This window comes from Sarcophilus harrisii, chromosome 4 (assembly GCF_902635505.1).
Source record: "Sarcophilus harrisii chromosome 4, mSarHar1.11, whole genome shotgun sequence".
In the NCBI taxonomy this organism is placed as follows: domain Eukaryota; kingdom Metazoa; phylum Chordata; class Mammalia; order Dasyuromorphia; family Dasyuridae; genus Sarcophilus; species Sarcophilus harrisii.
In genome coordinates this window covers 389,996,736-390,007,961 of record NC_045429.1, presented here as the reverse complement: position 1 = coordinate 390,007,961, position 11,226 = coordinate 389,996,736, and the positions used below count along the sequence as shown (strand labels likewise).

At 36.4% G+C, this 11,226-nt stretch overlaps 1 pseudogene; it reads right to left on the bottom strand.

Annotated features, from left to right (window-relative positions):
- Positions 1–267: 267 nt before the first annotated feature.
- Positions 268–987, bottom strand: LOC100921871 (annotated as a pseudogene).
- Between the last annotated feature and the right edge of the window lie 10,239 nt (positions 988–11,226).

Below are 11,226 nucleotides of genomic sequence, written 5' to 3'. Positions count from 1 at the left end.
TTTAAAAAAGTTTCCATGCTTGCTCCTTTTATACAGGATCAGTGGAGTCCAACGATAGATCCTCTTTTTCCAGGTTGATTTCACTCTCATGAATCCATATGAGGGAAAATAATGCAGAACACCTCAAATATCTTCTAAAGGTCTAGAGTTTAGAAATGATCAATACATAGTATTTATTACACCCTTAATAAGATATAGATAAAATGAATATTATTGTAAATCTTTTTAATTACTTTAACTCTGCAATGTCGATACAGAACATATTTGCTAGTCTCCACCACTATATAATCATAACACATTTTCTGGTGTAACAATGCTGACCTTATCATCATCAAGCTTAATCCATTCATCTTTTTTCCTTTTTTTTTAAACCATGATAAACAATATTCTTAGTAAAGGCTTGAGGAACTAGACCTGATGTGTTAGTAAAGCTAATAATAGCTAAAGTCATAATAATCATGGTTATTAGAGGCCACTATCATCAGGAAAAGAAAATAGTTTATATTTAGCTTCTTTCTGTGAACCACTGCTTTGGCTACTTGTCTTTAACTGTTAATATCCATTTTTTATCTTCTGGGTCCTTGAGTTTTCACCAAAAGAGACCTTTTTTCTTCTTGAAATTCTGTTGTACATAGTTATAATACATCTAACATAAGAGTATATTTAACATCCTTAAGAAGTTGAGGATTCATATTCCTTCTCTTTGCAAAAAAAATCAATATCATCAAAATCAAAATCAAATCAAATCATTTGAATAGTAGGGTAAGTAGACAAGCAGAAAATCTTGAAAGATTTTATATAAAAAAGCATTTCTTTGTCATGCTGACAACTGCTTGGTGATTTCTTTCTCAAGTCTCAATTAAGTCTTGTAAAAAGAGACTTGTCTTCTTAATTGAGAAAACAGCTGAACAGAGGCTAATTTCCCTTTCCTACAGGGACTTCTCTAGTTTCTGTACATTTCATAGTTGTATCTTTCTCTTTTTCCCAATAGTATTTTATTTTTCCAATTACATGGTAAAATAGTTTTCCACATTTATTTTTGTAAAGTTTTGAGTTCTATTTTTTTTCTCCCTCCCTCTCTTACCTCCCCCTGCATCCAAACGGCAAGCAATCTGATCTAGAGTATACATGTACAATCATTGAAAACATATTCCCATATTTATCATGTTGTAAAAGAAAAATCAGCCCCCCCAAAGGAAAAAAAAACAACCACAAGGAAGAAAATGCAAACAAACCAAAAAAAAAAGGTGAAAATAGTATTCTTCAATCCTCATTCAGTCTCCACAATTCTCTCTCTGGACGCAGGTGACATTTTCCATCCCAAGTCTATTGCAATTGTCTTGAATCACTACAGTGCTGAGAAGAGCTAAATCTATCAGAATTGATCATCACATAATCTTGTTACTGTATATAATGTTCTCCTGATTCTGCTCCCTTCACTCAGCATCAATTCATATAAGTCTTTCTAAGCTTTTCTGAAATCAGCCTGCTAATCATTTCCATATACCATAATTTATTCAACCTTTCCCTAACTGAGCATCCACTCAGCTTCCCGTTTCTTGCCACTGCAAATAGGGCTGCCACAAACATTTTTGCACATGTGGGTTCTTTTTCCTCTTTTATTATCTCTTTGGGATACAGACCTAGTAGTGACACTGCTAGATCAAAGGGTATTTCATAGTAGTTTCAAACTGAACACCAAGCAACCAACTAAATTGTTCTTGTTAGTAGGCTGCAGCTAGTGATACATTATGTCTCCATGTTGCTATTGTTGTTCCATCACGTTTGAACTTTTGTGATCTTATCTGGGATTTTCTTGGCAAAGATACATAGTAGTTTGCCATTCTTTTTCTAGCTCTCTTTTTTTAAAGCTGAGGAAACTGAGGCAAAGGTTAAGTGACTTACCCCTGGGAAGTGTCTGAGATTGAGTTTGAACTCAGATCTTCCTCATTCCAGGCTCTATCCCCTGAGGCACACAGCTATTTCTCTGTAACAGTATCACCTTCTAAAGTGTCCAGTTTTTGGTGCAGGACTCAGCTTGCAATGGCATCCTGATGAAGATACAATCCTTGATCACCTTTCTCTGCAAACTATGGGAAGGACATATGCAAAAACTGTGATAGAGAAATAGGTGGAATTCTGGAGGAAGTTTTGTCTCTGGAATTAAATAGATCTCTAAGGACTGCAGTAATGGACCATGTGGAGGCCATTTCCTATAAAGCTTACAAGGCATTGCATACCCTTGAATGGCATCTTTGATTTCTGGCACAGAATAGTTACCCTGAACTGTAGCATTCATGCAACAAGCTGCATGGTAATTCCTTAGCAGCTGCTTGCTGTTCTTTTGTCATGTCTTCTATGAAAACAATTTCAGCTATGGGTTCCTTAGGAAGAGCATCTGCTGATCCCATCATTAACAGAGCAATTCCATTCTATCTTGATCTTTCCCCAAACATCTTCCTTCTGAGTAACTCCTTTTACCCCAACATCCTGTCTAGCAGGCTAGACTCCAGTCAGTGCAAAAAGCGGAGCACTGAGTATTATGAAATGTTCTTTAGTATTCAGCTCTATCCCAGCAAACTTCTCTTCTCCCCAGTTTACATTACTGAGAAGAGCAACATGGTTGAGGAAAGATGTAACCCAATAAGAAGAAAGAAAATGAAGGGAAGGATCTAGAGGAGGAAGAGCTACAGCTTCAGTTGGGGTGTAGCCCCTCTTTGGCTTGACCTGATACCAAATGCCTTTTTAATAAAAATCAATAAACAATAGATAGAATAGGATCTTATAATTTCTACATCTTTTCATCAGCTTGTATGGCTATAAAGTTGTGAGCTGCTGTAGAAATCACCTAAGAAAGCTTTCCTATTTTCTTTTCATGTTTTTATTAAAGATACTTAACATAATGTATAGATTATTCTCATAAAAATTTTATACACACATACACATATATCTTAATATATCTCTATCTGTCTATCTGTCTGTCTATCTATCAAAGTTAACAAGCACTTACTAAGTAGCTATCCTGGGTCAGGCACTGTGCCAGGTGCTGGGGATACAAGAAAGAGAAAAAAGTCCCTCTTCTCAAGGAACTCAAGTAACTTCTAAGGAAACATCATGCAAATAATTATGTACAAATAAAATATATGCAGAATAAATTGGAACTAATCTCAGAGAGAAGAGAAAAAGAATATGGAAGAAGAAAGCAGATAAATGTTGATGCCTTCTCAGTCACTCTAAAAATTAAACAACAGCATCATCTGTAAACTTATTATTTCTTTTAGAAATCTCCTTATTCTGGACTGTTTTTTAATTTAATGAGATCTCATTAAATGTGCTTACTTGGTACAGTGGTACAGATTGCAACTTTCATTGTTCTCATGTCTCATTTTCCATGAGAGGATGCAACTATGTACTAAGATCTTGTTCTAGATCAAGAGTTCTTAACTTTTTTGTATTGGAAGGAGGCTTTGGCAACCTGGTAAAGATTATGGAACCTTTCTCACTATAGTATTTTTAAATAATTGAAAGAAATGTTCATTTTAGTTAGAGGTTAGTGAAAATAAAGATGGATTTTCACATCATCCAAGACCCTTTGAAATCTGTTCATGTACTTTTTGGGAATCTGTGGATCCACATAGAAACTGTTCATGAGGTCACTTGCTATTGCATCGATACTAATGGAAACTAATTGTCTCTTACTCTTGTTTTGTGACTAGTGCTTTTTTCCCTGTTCTGGTCATACATCCCTTTCCTAATGTCTTTTATAACTACATAATTTTTCATTGCATCTGTCAGCCTGTTCAATGAGCTGACCATACCCTTCTCCATTTCTCTTTAGATGACTCAATTTTAAATCTTCAAGGAAAGTGGCATTACATGACTTGTAGCATCACTCGTAGCTGGAAAACATTTAAATGTCAAGTATTCATTTTACCAAGAAACTTGGAAACTTGAAAAGTTTTTATTTCTCAAAGAGAATCAATCCATCTTGTCCTCCTCTTCCTATTCAATTCTATATCTGGTTCATTGCCCTAAGATACACGCACTGATAGAACATTTTAATAGATTGTCCATCCAACTATATTGGAAGAGTTGGGGGATGGGTGGAAGATAGGGAGAGAAGTTACAGCTAGCTTCAGGAAGGTAACCCCCAGAGACATTCTTTAAGTTATACAACATATGAGGCTGCTGCCAAGAGTTAGTGGCCCTGTCTGTTGAACCCCTCCCTCTAGTTTCAGTAAATTACCAACTGCTCATTTTTCTCAGCCTGACCTTATGATACCCCTGACATTCCAGATTTAAATAATGTAGTCCATCTTCTCTGGAAATTGGAGCTGGAAAAAGCCCTATTTAAAATCAGATCAATTGGCCTGTCCCCTTGGGCCAAAGCTAGATTATTCCCTGCTGTTCTGAAAGACTTGTTGAATGTTGGAAGGGTGGGGGAATGTTTTATCATCTTGAAAGCATTCCTCTGAGTACCAGGAATGATGCTTTGATTGCCATGGAGTCACTGGGGCCACAGAAAGCCATAGAATCCTCAAGCTGAAAGAGAACTCGAGGCTGTTGTAGTTTGTGGTACAGGAACTTCCCGAAGGGTATTTCACAGGACCCAAGCATTCTGTGCTTGAATCAGGTTTCTGCAAGAAAAAATTAATGTTACTAATAATTTCTTGTTAAAATATTAAATATAAAATTATAGATATATAAAAATATTTAATATTATATTTTATTATGATAGATTTAATTTCTTCTTTTTAAAAAATTTTAAATTTAAGATGCTCAAAAATTTCCCAACTCCCTTCTATCATAATTGTGTTCTCACATTTATAGATCCCCTTGATATATTTAAATCCCTAAAGAAACATGTGACTGTATTATCTAATATTAAGAAGGGTGACTAGGCCTTTGGGGCTGGAGTGCTACACCTATTCCCTTCCCTTAAGGGGCTCATCTGCTCTAGACCCACATCTAAGACCTGGATGTGACTTAGTCATGGTGGCAGCCAGTGCTTTGTATAGGGATCAGGCTTCCTTTTCTCACAATCTCTGGCTTGTTATACACCCTACCTTGGCATTCTGGGGAAAAGTTGCTCAAAGATTAGATCTGGACTTATGTCTAGCCCCTCTTTACAATGGGGCAGGCAGTCAATGAACGATGTAAATTAGATTTGGGACGAATATTTCCTACATGCAAGAAAAAATGCCTGAAGTCACAAAAGACTCATATCACACAATGAACAAAAACTTAAGTAATTAGTAACTTCTAACATGTGATTGCTGTCATACTTTGCTGGGAGGTAGATTTGTAACCATTGAAACACAAGTAGATTGTAGAACACCAAATAGATATTTCACATTTCACATCAGCTGTGAACTGTCCAAACAACTCCTTCTCCATATCTTCTGCCAATCTAGGCTAGAACTTGGTTTGGATCATTTTCTCCAAGAGTCCTAGAAAAGTGGCTGCGGATTTCTAAAGTATAGCCATCATTGACCGAGGAGCCTGGTCTCCAAATCCCTTGACCTCAAAGATTGTCTCCAAGTCTGGACACTTTCAATCACTGATACTGAGGAAAACAAGATCCATAAGGAGAATTCCAACCAGGACCAAGCATACCAGAACATCCATTTGAGCAACACATAAAGGTCAGCAAAGCAGCCAAATGCAGCTCTCTTGATTGAGTACTTCCCATTTGCCCAGTTTTTTTTTTCAGTTTCCTTTTATGTATTATTTCCTCTCATTATGTAACCTTGTTGAAATCTGGGACTGTTTTTCTTTTTTTTCATATTCCTACTGCTGAGTGCTATGAACTTAAATGTGGTTGTTATTTTTCCTTCTTCCTCAAAGAGGACCATGATGTTGGGAAGATGTCATGCTTTGCAAGTGAATTGGATTTAAGTGTAAAGTCACTAGCCTATCTCTCCTTTGTAGCCATCTGGGTACAATGGAGAGATAAAGATAGTCTCAGATGTAGTAGAAAGCCTTGACTTTTTTGAAGTAAGGTCTTTCAATCTATTTAAGGTCTTTCTTAGGCCTCAGTTTGTTTGAGGGAATGTCTATTTAGTGATTAAGACTAGGTAAGAATGGCCTCTTTTTCCTACTCTAAAAAAAGGAAGGGAAAAGGAAAGGGAGAAGGAAAGAAAGAAGGAAGGAAGAAAGGGAGAGAGGAAGGAAGGAGAGAAGAAAGGGAAGAAGAAAGGAGGGAGGGAAGAAAGGAAAGAAGAAAGGGAATGAAGGAAGGAAATAGCTGAGTTGCCTAACTGGAAATGGCCAATTGGATCCCAGTAAGGCACTTACTTACAGGGTTGTCATTTGTCCATTCTTTAAGAGGATCGTGACTTCAGGAAGGAGATATCATGACTTGCAAATGAGTTGGATTTAAGTGACTGTACAAAGTCACTGGCCTTAACTTTCTCTCCAGAGTCATCTTGTCAGTAGCAAGATATAGATCAGTATGGCTAGAGATGGCCCCTGGATGAAATAGGAGACTGTCTATAGTAGATACTTAATAAATGCCAATTGACTAACTCACTCACTTAGGTAAGACATAGGCTTTGGCAATCTAGTAAAACTCTTTTGAGTCTTTCCCAGAAAAGGATTTTTAAATGAATAAAATAAAATACATACTATTAAAAAGGAAACCAATTATTTTGAAATAAAAATGCTTTTTTTTTCTTGCCTATCCAAGACAGACTCCCTATAAAGAAATCTGTGTACCCCAGGTAAAGAACCTCTGTTTTAGCAAATACACTCAAATTTGGTTAGATAATTCAGATCCTCTTCAGAGAAATCCACATGGTACCCCACCACATCCTACTTCTAAATGTAACAAAAGCCTCAATCTTCTGTAGTCATTCATCTAACACTGATGTCAGCAGCCAGTTCCCCAGAAAACTTAAACCATGTAACTTCTTTCCTGAGATATTTCCGGGCTAGCCAGCCAATGTTCTCTGCTTGATAATCCCCTTGAATCTCTCTTTGTTCGGTTTCATCCCATTAATTCAAGTCCCCGAAACTGAGCTGGTCCCAAACAAATCTCTAGTGGCTAACCCCTGGCCTCAATCCTGGGATTTGTCTGCCAGGGTTTTCTCTTACAGTTGCTCCTCATTGACTTCTGTTCTCCCGCACCATCTCCCTTCTCCTGGCACAAGGCAGCTGCTCCTGTCCATTTTGTTACACCCTTCCTGGTTTGTACTTCCTGAGTCTCAGTCATGGTCAATCTGCCATCCTACTTGGCTTTGGCTCTGCGCTGCCAGTCTCCTAGAGTTAGGCAGGTAACTGATTTTTAAAGAGGGCTGCTGGGGAAACATTGGCAAGGATGAGGGATATTCTCAGTTCAATCAATATGAAAGGTGAAGGAGGGAAGGATGGATGGAAAGGGGAGCAGGGCTCCGTCAACAGCTGAAAGAGAAGAAAGAAAGATGAGTTTTCTCTCATGCGGACTCCACTCTGGCTGTGTGTTTGCTTTTCTCCTAAGGTCCACTTGCATTTTCCAGTGATTAGAAAGTGATCACATCATTTATCCATTACATCCCTCAAAGGCTGTGAACTGCTTTTCATCCTTTAACTTGGAGCAGTTCTGGGGCTTGATGGGAAAAGCAGCTGGATCCTCAGGCTCTCACACTTACTCGGATTTCACACTGTTGTGATTTAGGATTAGCAAGACAGATTCTGATCAGATGTTGTGGCTATTAGAGGATTTTCTCCCCCTCCTAGTATCACCCTCCCTTTCTCAGGTTCTGTCTTTTCCTCCCTGCAATTCTCCCACCCATTAGCCCCTGTCTAACCTTCCCTCTCTGGAGTTCACTCTCCTCTCTGAAACCAGGTCCACCCTTCCTTAGGAAATCCAGACTTTCGAGGAAGCCACAAAGGGGATGTGCCTTTCTGATTTTAGATATCCTCTAAGCCCTAGCTCACCTCCCATTGTTAAGGGATTCTTGCTGGGAGTTTTTGCTCATTTTTATTTGTTTGTTTTGTTTTGTTTTTAAACTTGAATAGGGTGTGGTATCATGTCTTTGGGAAGAAGAGGTAAGCTCTGGTTGAAGGAGGGGAGTTATTAGCAAACTTGGGGGAAAAACCCTAGGATTTTAACATTTATCCACTTTTTCTAAAAATATTTTATTTTGAATTTGTATTTATTTTGAATTTACATTTATCCACTTTAAAAACTCTTATTATGTGTTTCTAGTATAAAGAAGTATATTTAGGAATTATGGGACAAGCTGATATGCGAGTGGCTTTTGGACAGAAACTTTTACAAAACCTTAAGGTCACTTCTGGAGGACTACCTGCTTCCATTAAATCCTTTAGTAGTTTCCTGTTTTAGCTAATTGTTCTTGATAATTAGATAATAGGATAAGTTATTTAATTACTTTAGCCTTCAAGAAAACTGATTATTCAGAGGAATTGAGGCAGAATAATAACATTCTTTTTATAGGAGGTTGAAGATTGAAGTCACCCTCTTTCCCAAAACACTCAATATAATTATTTTTAGAACTGTGAAGGACCTTAGGAACCATCTAGTCTAACTCCTTGATTTTACAAAAGAGGAAACTGAGGCTTTAGAAAGAAGTTCACAGAGGAAGAACTGTTTGAATTATTATTGAAACTGAAGTTATATGGATTTAAATGAAATCTATATCTTATAGATTTACTCTCAAGTTAGAAAGGATCTATGAGCCTGCCTTGTCCAATCTCCTTATATCACAAAAGAAAGAACTAAAGTTGTTATCAAAGTAGGGCAGCTACATGACTCAGTGGACTGAACTCTGGGTCTGGGAGTCAGGAAATCCTGAATTCAAATTAGGCCTCAGTCACTTACTAGCCGTTTAATCCAAATCACTTAACCCAGTTTGCCTTTATCCCTTGGAGAAGGAAATGGCAAATCACTACAGTATCTTTGCCAACAAAACCCAAAGGGACAGGACTGGCAAGCTATGGTATCAATGTCACAAAGAGTCAGGTATGACTGAACAATAAGAATACTAGTGTTTTTTAAGGCAAGATGTTGAAATTAGACCTCTCTTACTGATATGATGACCCTGGCCCTTACAGAGCAGGTATCTCTGATCTTATGACTTAATCAACTGAGCAGAAAGGGAGACCCTCATTCTTTCACAACCCAATCTTTCCAGCCAATCACTGATACAGAGACTTCTTGGCAACTGTGTCACCACCTCTCCTTCTTTACGCATTGAGAAGGGCAGTCTCATCAGTCATTAGAAGAGGGGAAGAATATAAATATTTATATAAGGGCTACTCTGTGCACAATATATACATTTTAAAAACATATATATTTTATTCCTCCAATAAATACAAAAAACAATTTTTAACATTTTTTCAAGTTTTGAGTTCCAAATTCTCTCTCTCCCTCTCTTCCCTTCTTCCAGAGATGGTAAACAATATAATAATATAGGCTAAATATGCACAGTATATTATACAAATATCTCATTTGACTCTCATAACCATCTTTTGATATAGATGCTAATATTATCAGGAATTTACAGTTGGGGAAACTGAGGCTGACTGAGGTTAAGTGACTTGACTAGAGTCACCTGGCTAGTAAGTGTTTGAGGTCTTATTTGAGTTTAGATTTTTCTGACTCCAGGCCCAGCACCCTACTCATAGCATTACTAGTTGCCTCACTATTTGTGGGATGGGACCACTTCTCATTGCAGAGAAAACAGGAACAATATTATTTTTGGTGGTGTATCCAGTAATTTCTGCTTCAACAGTTTCTCTCTGAGGAATAATTTTAGATCTCCACAGAAATGAAGGGATTAATATAAAGTCAATAGGCTGCATTTGTATATAAAGATCCTTTCTATATTTGGCTCTCCTGGAGCCCAATAGTGGACTCAGTGGGTCAAAAGTATAAACATCTTAGTCATTTTTCTAACATAATTCCAAATTATTTTCCAGAATGGTTGGAAACCACCACAGGTTTACTAATAGAGTATTATTAGTATCTGTGTCTTCCTATAGTCTTTCCTAGTTTGACTGTTTCCATCTTTTATTATATTTGTCAATATTCTAGGTGTGTTATAAAACTTCAGTGTCCTAGTTCATCTGGTCTTTGCCAAGAGGCAGTGCTTTTAATACTCAGTTCTGAAGTTGGAAGCATTGATTTTATAGATCAGAGTTCTGTCATCTTTCAAAATTGTCTTTTTTTATATTATGGTCATTATGTGAATTTTTTTCTTGATTCTGCTCATTTCATTCTGTATTAATTCATATAAATTTTCCCAAATTACTCAGAATCATTCATATCCACTTTCACAATTTTTATGGCACCATTTTATATTACATTTATGCCACAATTTGCTCAGTCCAATTGATAAGCAACCACTTGGGTTCCAGTTCTGTGCTACAACTTGGGCCAGTTACCTATTGGGAAATGGTTCTTGGTGTTATGTATTTGTGTTAATTCTTTATATATCCTGAATAATAGACTTTCATCAGTCCTATCTGAGGTTAATTTTTTTCCATTTAATAAATTTTCTTCATTTTTTTTTGTTTGAGAAAAGGATACAAAATACAAAACAAACAGTTTTGATAACCAAAAATTGCCATTTGTTTGTAATACTTTATTATTTTGAGAATGTTGTCTTTCTTGGGCTTTTAATTAGCTACTAAATGAACACATTAAACACAATCAGGTTTTAGTTGGGATTTCACATAGCTTAAAATAATTGGTTCTTTGCTGTTTTTATTAACTCATAATATTATTTTAATAAATGTTATGATAGCAAAATGTTTTTCTTATTCCAATTGCATTGATTTTATTTTTGCAAAGAACATTGACTTTTAGGTAATAAAAATAATCTATTTAGTCATTTGTGCTAACTTTTATGCTTTATATGGTTAAGAATTCTTTTCTTACATGTAGTTGTAAATGATTCAGGTTTCTTTTTCTTTTTCTTTTTCTTTTTTTGTGATATTGGCTTTTAAATTTAGGTCAAAAAAAGCTTTTGACAGTTCCCTCCTATTCAGAAAGAGGCTTAAATTTGTTTCTTAGCTCTAAATGTTCAGTATTTTTTTTTCTCCTTTATGTGAAATTATTCAACCCTCTGACTACAGAAAGATGAATTGTTTTCACCTCAAAATTCTCTTCTACTATTTCAGACCTTTTTCCTCCTTGGTTTTCATTCTAAAATCTTCTAGTTTTAAAAAGATAATTTTTTCCCGATAACTACTAGGGTGGTGAAATGATTCTCATGCCAAATA